Source organism: Macadamia integrifolia, unplaced genomic scaffold (genome assembly GCF_013358625.1).
Source record: "Macadamia integrifolia cultivar HAES 741 unplaced genomic scaffold, SCU_Mint_v3 scaffold99, whole genome shotgun sequence".
NCBI lineage: Eukaryota > Viridiplantae > Streptophyta > Magnoliopsida > Proteales > Proteaceae > Macadamia > Macadamia integrifolia.
The window spans coordinates 436,683-448,558 of NW_024870611.1; positions in this window are offsets into that span (position 1 = coordinate 436,683).

Genomic DNA, 11,876 nt, shown 5'->3' on the forward strand with positions numbered 1-11,876 from the left:
TGCTGGTTCATTAAATCTGATCAATCAGATTTTGCTTCTTTTCTAAGAGGTCGTTTTATGTCTGCTGATGGTCACCTTAAAAGTTATGCTCCTTCATGTTCTATTTTTCCTAGAAGAAGGAAGGTATGGGATTTTGTTTCTGAATCAGAAAGATGGATAGTGGAAAATGGATCTTCCATAAAGTTTTGGTATGACCGATGGATTGGGAATAATAGAATTATTGATGATATTGATAATATTAATCTGGCTCGTCAAGATCTATCTGCCTTGGTTTTGGATTTCATTGTTGATTGTAAATGGGAGTTGCCTCATGTTGCTTCTCCTTTAATGCAAAACATCTGTGATCAGATTTCTTCTATCAACCTTCCATCAGTTTTGGTTGAAGATAGGAGAGTTTGGACTTTAACTTAATCAGGTAAATTTTTAGTTAAATCATGTTGGGAGAAGTTAAGAGACAAAAGCCCTGTTAAGGGATGTGGCGGCAGGTTTGGCTGCAGGGTTTTCATCCGAGGCACTCTATTTTTAGTTGGCTGTTTATTCATGGATGCTTGCCAACTGATAATATGATTTCTAAGAGATCTATTCCTATGGCTTCAAGATGCAACCTTTGTCACAAGCATGAAGAATCTCTCATACATCTCTTCCTACAATGTGAGTATTCTGTGAAACTGTGGTCTTCATTCTTGGTTGTTTTTGACCTGCGCTGGGAGGACTTTCCTACTATTGAAAATCTATTTTCATGGTGGAAAAGGAAAGAGAATGTTGTCCATTGTGGTAAGATCTGGATGCCTCTTCTCACAATTATTCCTTTCCATAAATGGGTTGAGAGAAACAGAAGAAGGTTTGATAATTGGAGTTTGCCAACAAGATATGTGGTTCATTATATTATGAAAGACATTAAGGATCTCTCCTTCCTTGTTCCTGTGCATATCAAGTCAATGGTTGATCTCCTCATTTCAAAGAAGCTTGATATTCATAGCACCACAAGGGCAGCTTCAAATCACATCTTGGAATTAACTTGGGAGGCGCTTCCAAGGGGTGTCTGGAAACTGAATATAGATGGATGCTCTATAGGGAATCCGGGGCAGCTCAAGCGCAGGTGGTATTCTTCGCAGTGCATATTCTCATATGGGTTGTTATGCGATCTATGAGGGAATTGGAACTAACTTCATGGCTGAATTTGTTGCTTTATTCTATGGAATACACCGAGCATCTTTGAAAGAAATCAGGAATTTATGGATAGAATGTGATTCTCAGGCTGTTGTTTCTTGCATCAAAAGACAGAATATGCCATGGTGTTTTTTACAAAGATGGTGGTACTACAAAGGTTATTTGGATAACATAACTTGGACTATTTCTCATTGTTATCGAGAAATAAATACAATAGCGGACAAGCTAGCCAAGCATGCTACTACTACTTGTACTTCAAAGATTTGGGATGCTTCTCCATCTTTTATAACTTATGAGCTTGATTGGGACCTTCAACATAGGTCTAGATTTCGATTTATGTAATTTACTTTGTCTTCCTTGCTTTGAGTCTTTTTTTTGCTGATGGCCATGTCGAAGGTGGAATAGAGGCTTGAAGGGCATTTGTAACTTCACCTTTGTTAATTATTAAATACTTTTCTTGACCTTTAGAAAAAAAATAATAATAATAATAATAATAATAATATATTTTCGTACTTCTAGTCTTTTATAATATATATAGATAATTTCATATAATATTGTCAGTACTTTTTATGATACTTTCATAGGATATATGTGTACTTTTATTTGATATTTTGGTACTTTTATTGGATATTTTAGTATTTTTATATGATATTTTGGTAATTTTACTCTTTATATGATATTTTGGTAATTTTACTCTCTTATATGATAGTTTGGTAATTTTGGACATTTTCGTATTTACTAAAGTATCCAACTCCATCATAGGGGCTACGTGAAAATCGTCGATGGCTGCTATACTGGTGCAATGAATATGGGTGGTTGGGAGTCCCTTGAGGTGCATGTCCAAATGCTCTTAGCCATCCAATGCTCACTACACATCACTGTTGGCTACAGAGGATATGGACTTCCTCTAATCAAGATTTGAGGATTGTATCGATCACCACAGAATCCGATTTGAAATGACAAGAATCAGCTAAAAATAATGACTTAGATGTTTCGCGTATTCATTGTTGATTTCTCAAACCCGGCCTCTAATTGGACAAAGGAATATGGAGCCTAATTTTGTATGATTTCTCAAACCCGGCCTCTAACTGGACAAAGGAATATGGAGCCTAATTTTGTATCTTATTTGGGTACAGAGTGGGGTGCAATGGGCAATTATAAATCACCCTTTGTGATGGCTACCAACCTTTTGTAAAGATTAGATATTTACAAATAACAATGAATACATTAAACAATCTCGAAGGTGTATAAAAATATTGAGAAAGTTTTTCCTCCTCCATGGACGATACATCATCCTAGGATTCATAAACCCTTATAGGATTTTGGTATTTTCCTCAAAAAACCCTCTTGATACCCCTCCCCCCTCGGCAACCATCTGAAGTGCCATGGTGAATGAACTCTCATTCACCGTGGCCTTAGGAAAACTTGGTCCAAATATGATATGTTGATACAACATCAATGAGGATAGATGAAAAGATTAGGCAGATGTCACTAGATATCTTTGTGAGCTACTTGACATTCCGTTTGATCATATATTTTGGAAAGATTTTAGGCAGATATTTTGACAAGGAAATCCCCCAAATCTTAAATGAATGAATTGGATCTAGAATTGAATGTAAGATTTTTAGTATCATTAAATGCCTAAAATCATACTAAAGCTCATCTTTAAGCATTATATATAATGATGATTCAAGAAGAGTAGGTTAGTGGTTGTGGAGCATGGATAGAGATTTGGGCTGGTCGGTCGGCGTTTTACCAAAGAATAGAAGAAATTTCCATCATTTCTTAAATTTTTTGGTAAATCTCTGATCCGATTAGTGTTTTATCTCTGATATATGAAATTTGCTTGGCTTTTAAGATTGGAGGTTGTTCCTTTTTCAGTCACAACAAAAGAAGAATTCTTTCATCGAAGGGTAGAAGGTGTCTTAGGATGGGCATTGAAACAGTGGGAAGGGCATTATTGCCTTCGTACAATAGGGAGTGTAATAATAACCCTAGATGAGTGTACTATTCTTTCACCCACCATCTTAGGGTTGGTAGCATAATTATATAGGATTTTCGTCTACACCTGTAGAGGATAGTTCACCACCATTCCTAGTTCATAAAACTCCTATAGGATTATAGTCTGTTCCCCAGAATACCCTCTTGATACCTTCATGCACATCTCGAATCCTCACGATGAATGAGAATCCATTCATTGTGGGCACAAGATAACTTGATCCTATTATATATTCTTTTAAGGAGCACCAGAGTTTAGCACTGATATGTTGATAGCTTTACTCGTTTTTGGGTAAGCCTTTAAATCTGAGTAGTCTTTGTTTTCTGAAATAAATATTTAAAGGTTACTACAAGATGCAAGAAATATGAAGAGCTCTCATTTCAGTTTCATTGTCTCGTAGAAGCTAAAATGTATCTCAGCCAACACATAAGATTTTAGCCTATAAATTTTGTATTTTGTAGGGAAATGGCTTGTGCTTCTCTAATTAAATATTATATTATTATTATATGTGATACCTTTATAAAATAGGAAAATAACACCTATTTGGTCGCATGGCCGTTGCGCCCAAACATAGAGGGGGCAAATGCAAAATAGCCACCCCTTGTTGATGCCCCTATGCGGCCTCTAATTGGCTCCCCACAGTGGTGCAAGGGCCATGCGGCTGGATAGCGTTCTTCTTTCCTAATAAAATAATAGGCAAAACTCTCCCTAGTCAATGAACCAGGTAAGGGGTTCTTAGTCAGGACACCTAATTCTATCACATGGAAGGGTCAAAGGTAAAGTTGACCATTTGAGACTTAGGAGACGGTGTGGATAGACTATATGCCAAATTTTAAACTCAAATTCAATCATTTACCTACTTGTAATGCCGTACACTCCCATCTATATCTAGGCATGGCTTGATTATTTTGATTACTAGACTAGAGAACCTACTCCCATAACAATAATAATTATAATAATAATGGAAAATATTTCTTCAAACAACTATTTTTAGTTGTATTGTGGGATGTGATATAGTAATTCTGACCATTGGATATTTAGGAAATGATCAAATTAACCATAAGTTAAAATTTTTACTTAAATCCCTATCATATTACTTCTCACATATTGATAATTCCCCCTTATGTTTTGATGTTTCATTTCTTTTTAATAAATTTCCATTTTCCACTTGTTGCTAATTGGTTTACTCGATTTTGTTAACTTTGTTGTTTCCTGGTTGTCATTATTGGTGACATCGACCACATGGCGGTGATGATGTGGCCAGTTTGGTTGATGTAACCGGAAGTGGTGATGTGGCAACGTTCGATCTCTTCGATGAGATAATAGTGCTACATGATGTGTATGGAGTGGATTGAGTCATCCACTATAGGTGGTGTGGGATTCCATGTCATATCTGATAAATTTGACCTATTTATGCTCGGGGCCAATTTCAGTAGTGAAAATGAATGCACCTGATTTCGTCTAGTTTCAATACTATATGAGGAAGTTATGACATTCGCAGTAAAAATTGGCTTATGTGGCAGTTGGGGGCAGTTTCAGCATTGAAGAGGATTTTTTTGGAAGAAATTTTCTCCATGTAACCTTATGAGAAAAATCCAATCTTTTCAATGCACTTGGTTTCATCATGTTTCGATTTCGTATAGAAAGTTGAAGCATCCGAAAGGTTCAGGGGCATACGAAGAAGTTATGCATGTTTATGGGAGATCGATTTGAAAATTCCAAACTAGAATATGCAAAAACCTCTTGGTGAGTGGGGGTTGTTTTAGAATCATTTTAAAATTTTAGGGGTTTTTGTGCAAAATTGAAGAATTCAGGTTGTGGGGTTTAAGCATTAAACTACAAGACAACAGGGGCTTATGTGTGATATAAGAAAGTGAGTTGATCCGAGATCAATGGCTATGATAATGCCAAGTAGACATTATTCCCATCCGAAGGCTCCTAAGTGTTTGTGCTGATAGATGGCACAAGATATGCCATCGCGAGGTTGCTGAATGGCTAGATCTATTCAACATGATGCGTTGGCGCCCCACCGAATCATATGGAGGTTGTGTGTTTTGTATGTGCATCAAACACACGCTTGAAGGTTCTGATCAAAGAGATCCTACGGATCACTATATGATGGGGCCAATCCAACGGCCTATAATCGATTCAACTTTTTGAAATAGATCAGACAGCTAGCGAGATTTCAGTTGCACCATATAATCACTACTTGACGATGAGCCCGACACTGACGCAGGTGCTGACAGCTGTGCATCGGGCCTACGTCAGTCGATGTCAATGAGATTCGATATCTACACCCCTTATTAATTAATTGTTAGTTTGATCCACCGGCTGGGATTTCTCATGCCTTTCAATGCTTGATCGACAACTTAGATCATGACCTCCTTGCACGAGCCGCCTACACAACCCATGCCATCTGAGTGAAGATTCTATTTCTTGTGTTCTTGTTGCTCTAAATTGAAATAGTCATAACTTTCTAACCACAAGGGCAAATGGGTCCATTCAAGTTGCCATCTCTCACAAATTTCTCCCTCTACCCATTGGTACAAAAGATCTGAGATTGGGTTTGAGGAAGACTGCGAATTTTTGAGGTGAAGTTCTCCCTCCATTAATGGCTTTGTATGAGCTTTAATATTGAATGTTTGTTGTATTTACTCCATTGAAAGGTCATAGAAGAGGTTGGTGCACTCCATTGATGATGTATTGATTCCAAACCAAGAGGAAGAAAGGGGAAGAGATGAGAGCAAGTGAGGGGTTGTCGATGCATTAAAAAGCAAGAAGACAAGGGGAGTGAAGGAGAATACACTGAGCTTGTCAGTGGACACTTAAAGAGCTAAGTTCACCTTAAGAGGTCAAGTTGGAGGTGCTAGTGGCCAGTGGAGGTTCCTAGTCCATCCCAAGCAATCAGTTGTGAGATTTCCTAACCCTAGATATACATTACATATATTGTATGTGGTAATATATGTATGCTAGCAGTAGATGTGTATGTAATGAATACATGCTTGCTAGTTGTGGATGTACATTCTAAGTAGGGCTTGATTGTAGGGCATTGTATATAAGCCCCAAATTATTTGTATTTATGTACTGTGTGCTTAGTGTGTGCTACATATTATAGTGGTACTGCATGTGCCATCTCAACTACAACTTAAGAAAATTAGGTGTGAGTGCTTCAAATTGTAGGCGTAGCCAAAAGTAGTGTATTGAGTAGGTACGAAGTCTTTACAGACACTAATGCGGGGACGTAGACATAATATCAAACCTTGTAAAATCCCTGTGTTGTGGGTGTACCCATTTTTTGTATTGTATACATTGAAATGCGTCAAAAGTGGAATGAGTGTACAATTGGAAGTGCCTATGAGAAGTTGAGTATGCATACAATTGTGTACAAACAGGGACAGGTACATCAAGGTTTGCCAAGTTAGACTTCAAGACATGTTTTTGGGGATCGAAATAAGACACTAATTCACCATGACCCCCCCTCTCAATGACTACTGGGTTACAACAAACTTGTGAGTAGGGGACCTTTCTGTGGCAGATAATCCTTCAGTCCATTGATCCATAATGGATTATTTTATCATGAAAAATCCACCCTAATATTTATAAAGAATAGTTCCTCCTTGCACCCCACCTGAAAACATATCTCTTAGCAAGGTGCATCATTTGTGCCACATGGAAGGCTGATGTAGCAATTGACTACTAGATATATAGGCAATGGTCTAGATTGACCAAGTGCCAAATTTTAGTTTCAAAATGGATCATATAGCCTCCCCATTTGGTAGTACATGCATTGGTAATCCTAAATTTTCCAACAATCCAATTTTTCATGTGGAAAACTCCATTTTTGATAAACTCTCACATATAAATAAGGGACCTTGAGCTCTATTTGTCCACAAAATTTGGGTCTCATTAAAACTGTCACGTAACAAATATTTAAAGGCCATTGCAAGTTTCTTTCCAGAAGTGCCATGTGAATAACTATTTTCTATGTAGTAGCTTATATAAGCGGAAGAATGACACTTTTGGGTGGTTGTTTAAATTTAAATTCATTGTCATATTAATTATTCATCGCATTTTCTTCTTGATTAGCTTGTATCATAATTTCCTTCTATTCCCAATATTTCGTAGGAAGAATGACTTCGATGATGAAAGATCTAAATCTAAGAGCGTTCAATTACGACACTTCAAGGATGAGGATCTGAATGAACACATCACATAATATTTCTTGACGGATATATGTGATCCACAAATCAAGTTATTGTATACAGACCATCCAATACCCTAAATATATAGGGAGGTATCTAAAGGGGATTGATGCCAACCTCCTAGATGAAGTAAATGAAAAAAATATATAACGATGGGTAAATTAATTGTAGATGCAAAGAAGAGAGATGTGTCATCCTCCTTAGTGGTCCAAAGATGGGTAGATTATTTAGGCCCAAACCTTTCTCTCTCTCTTTTGGTTGTGGGGCAATCTTTCTTAACTTTTAGGCAGTTGAAAATCAAGGCAGTTATAGAAAACTAACTGCTGACTGCCACACAACACCACTGCACATGTCATAACTGGCACCTCACCAATACTGCTGATACAGCCAAATTGATCTCTCGGTGGGGAAATGACACGTGTCGCCTCTGAGACATGTGTCCGCCACCAGATAAGGGTTCCAAGAAATCAATCACGCTCGATCACTCAATCACGCGAGATCACGTCGTTTGCATGAGGGAAATATTCCCCACAAGAAGGACGGTCGTACGGGAGAAGGACAAAGGAAAAGACAAGAAGGAAACCCTAGCCCCGAAGAAGGATATAAGGAGGCCGAGAGGAAGGAAGAAGGTAAGCTCTGATACCCTCACCATTACTCCCTTACTGAACTATGCGGCCGACCCTGACTTGAGCGTCGGAGGACTAACCCCGGACAAAGCTCCGGGCCTCCGTCGTCTGTGTTTGTGCAGGTCTGACTAGCGGGGTTTTTTGGCAGCAACAGATTGACGCCGTCTGTGGGAACCGACGGTAATGGTGGGGAGAACCTACAACCGCAAGAGGACAAGAGCGACGTCCAACATAGACATGGGGGAAGAACCTTCAGGGGAGCTTCCTCCCTCGGCGGAGATAGGACGAGAAAGGGGCAATGACGACCGGGAAGTGTCTGTCAGGTACCAGTGTTCGGCTGGATATTCAGTACGTGAAGGTAGTGATCATCAGCCTCCTGCAACCCAGGAGTACGTGACGAGGTAGCAGTTCGAAGACCTCCAGGACAAATATAACCGGATGGCCGAGACTATGAGGGAGGTCTCCAAAGCTCTCATAAGACCGGCGGAGCACCCCCAGGTCCCCACATCCAGTTTGAGAGAGCTTGAGATGAAGACCGAAGCAGTACGGGATCAACAAGGGCCGATCGTGACCCTCGAAGCCGAGCGAGGGAGAGTCCCGCGCCCCAAGGTAGGACGCAACACGCCGCCAGAGACCCACATGGGGATCCGCACCAAGGAGACAAACAGAGGCCCGAGGACTCGGGATTAAAGAGGATGATCCTAGACCTGAAGGATGAGATCAGGAAGGTGGCAGAAAACCAGACGGGAAACCGCGAGCCCGACCTCACCAATGACACGGCCCTAGCTGACGAGGTCATGAGGGACCCGCTCCCAATCGGCTTTCGTCTGCCCAAGTATGACACTTATGACGGGTCAGGGGACCCCGTCGATCACCTGGAAGGCTTTAAGGTCGCCATGCAATTCCATCGGGTCTCGGAAAACATCATGTGTCGTGCCCTTCCATTGACGTTCAGAGGAGCGGCGAGGCTGTGGTACAACCGACTGCCGACGAAGTCGATCCACAGCTTCAGCGACCTGAGTTACTTCTTCGTGAAGGGATTCTCTAGTAGCCAGCCCCTCCAGAAGACTACGTTGAACCTAACCAACGTCAAACAGCAAGAAGGGGAATGGTTGCGGAACTACATGAAGCGATTCCAACAAAAAAATATCACAATTAGAGGCCTAGACCCGAAGGAGGAGTTCACGGCCCTATTAGGAGGCGTCAAGTACAAGGAGTTGAAGAGGTCCCTAGCGAAGCATACACCTAGAAACCTGACCGAGCTGAGGGCACGATGCGATAAGTACATCCAGATGGAAGAAACCCTCCAGGCCGATGAAGAAGCCGAAAGGAAGGCGGCGAGAAAGAGGCTCTCAAGGGTTGACGATAAACCCGTCGAAGAAGGAAAAAGACAAAGTCCGAGCACAGTCGGGCCCCCAGTCCACCAAGGAAGTTTGAGAAGTACGCACCCCTTAACCGAAGGCGAACAGAGGTACTAATGCAGATAAAAGATTCCCCGAATGCCAGAGCCATGAAGTGGCCAGGAAAGATGGGGCGACACCCCGAGAGACGCAATGTGGACAGATATTGCCACTTCCACAGAGACCATGGTCATGATACCGAGGACTGTTGGCATCTCAAGGGGGAGATAGAAGGAATGATCCGAAGGGGATACCTAGGCCGATTTGTAGACCGGCAATGGTCGGAGGAATAACCGTTGGAGAGATGACTGAGGTCGTTATGAGAGAGGGGGGCTCGCCTGCAGAGGCAATCAGGAACGACGAAGGAACCAGACACCCGAGGAAGCTGAGCGTCGCCCCCGAGAGGAGAATAAGAGCCCCACCAGGGTTATAGCGACCATCTGTGGAGGCCCAGCCGCTGGAGAGAGTTCAGTCTCTGCCAGGAAGGCGAAGGCCTACGCGAGGAGCGTACATATGGCAGAATGGCCGAACAAGAAGGCGAAGACGGGGACGGTTATCTCCTTCTCAGATGATGATCTGGATGGGGTATAGACCCCGCATGACGATGCCTTGGTTATCACCATGACCATAGCGGATTGCAAAGTGAAGAGGATCTTAGTGGATAACGGCAGTTCAGCTGATATCCTGTTCCTTGAAGCTTTCCGGAAGATGGGCCTAGACGAGGAAAAATTAAAGAAGGTCGAACACCCGCTGCAGGGATTCTCTGACGTCCCGGTGAAGGTGGAAGGGTCGATTGAGTTGCCGGTAAGAGCTGACACCGGAGATCGCCAGGCGACGGTCATGATCAACTTCCTGGTGATGAGCATTACATCAACGTACAATGTCATACTAGGAAGGGTCGAATTGAACTTGTTAAAGGCTGTCGTCTCCACTCCCCATCTCAAAATGAAATTCCCTACCAAGAATGGTGTTGGGGAGTGTCGGGGAGATCAAGAGACATCCCGGAGGTGTTACGCCACTACTCTATGGGGAAAAGAAAAGGCGGGTGAGGCACTCCTGATAGAGGATCTACGCGATGATGCCAATTATCAACGGGGGGAGCCGACCGAAGATTTGGTGCAAGTTGAAGCTGAAGAAGGGGATGACACTCGGCAATTTCAGATTAGGGCTACCATGCCAAGGTTGCAGCGAGAAAGACTCGTCTCATTCCTACGGAACAACGCTGACGTATTCGCCTGGTCGGCTTCGGACATGCCCGGGATAGATCGAGAGGTGATAGAACATCATCTGAATGTTAGCCCAATGAAGAAGCCGGTGTAGCAGAAGAAGAGGACGTTTGCCCCCGAAAGACAGAAGAAAATAGACGAGGAAGTGGATAAGCCACTGAAGGCCCAGTTCATCCCCGAGATCCAGTACCCGGAGTGGATATCTAACGTGGTAATGGTCCCGAAGGCAAACGGGAAGTGGAGGATCTGCATCGACTTCACCGACCTGAATAAGGCCTGCCCGAAGGATGCATACCCCCTGCCGAAGATGGACCTCCTCACCGACGCCACGGCGAGATACGAGGCGCTGAGTTTCATGGATGCATACTCGGGATACAACCAAATCAAAATGTCCGAGGCCGATGTCCCGAAAACATCCTTCATAACCGAGGGTGGGTTGTACTGCTATGAGGTCATGCCTTTCGGACTAAAGAACGCAGGGGCCACCTATCAAAGGTTGGTGAATAAAATTTTCAAATGGATGATCGGAAAAACCTTGGAAGTATATGTGGACGATATGCTCGTAAAAAGCCTGAAGGCAGAAAGACACATCCAAGACTTGGAAGAGGCGTTCGAGGTGCTGAGACGGTATGGCATGAAGCTGAACCCGGCGAAATGTGCATTCGGAGTAGCCTCGGGAAAGTTCCTCGGCTTCATCATCTCGGAGAGAGGAATTGAAGCCAACCCAGTAAAAATACAAGCCATTCGGGAGATGAGGTCACCCCAGAACGTGAGGCAAGTCCAGGAGCTGACGGGTCGAGTTGCCGCCCTCGGAAGATTCATGTCTCGGTCTGCAGATAGATGCCTCCCCTTCTTCAAAGCGCTAAAAGGGACCAAAAAGTTCGAGTGGACGGAGGAGTGCGAAAAGTCTTTTGAACAATTGAAGGAATACTTGGCCGCACCCCCGCTGCTGACGAAGCCGAACACCGGGGATACCTTGCAGCTGTACCTTGCTGTATCGGCAGTGGCGATAAGCGCCGTACTGACGAAGGAGGAAGGAAGGCAACAACGGCCAATATACTACATCAGCCAAACCCTTCTAGATACCGAGACAAGATACAGAAAGGTGAAGAAAGTGGCGTACGCCCTCGTGATAGCGGCAAGAAAGCTGAGACCATATTTTCAGTCACATACGTTATGCGTACTCACCGACCAGCCCCTGAAGAAGATACTGCAGCGGCCGGATATGTCCGATCGCCTGGTAAATTGGGCCA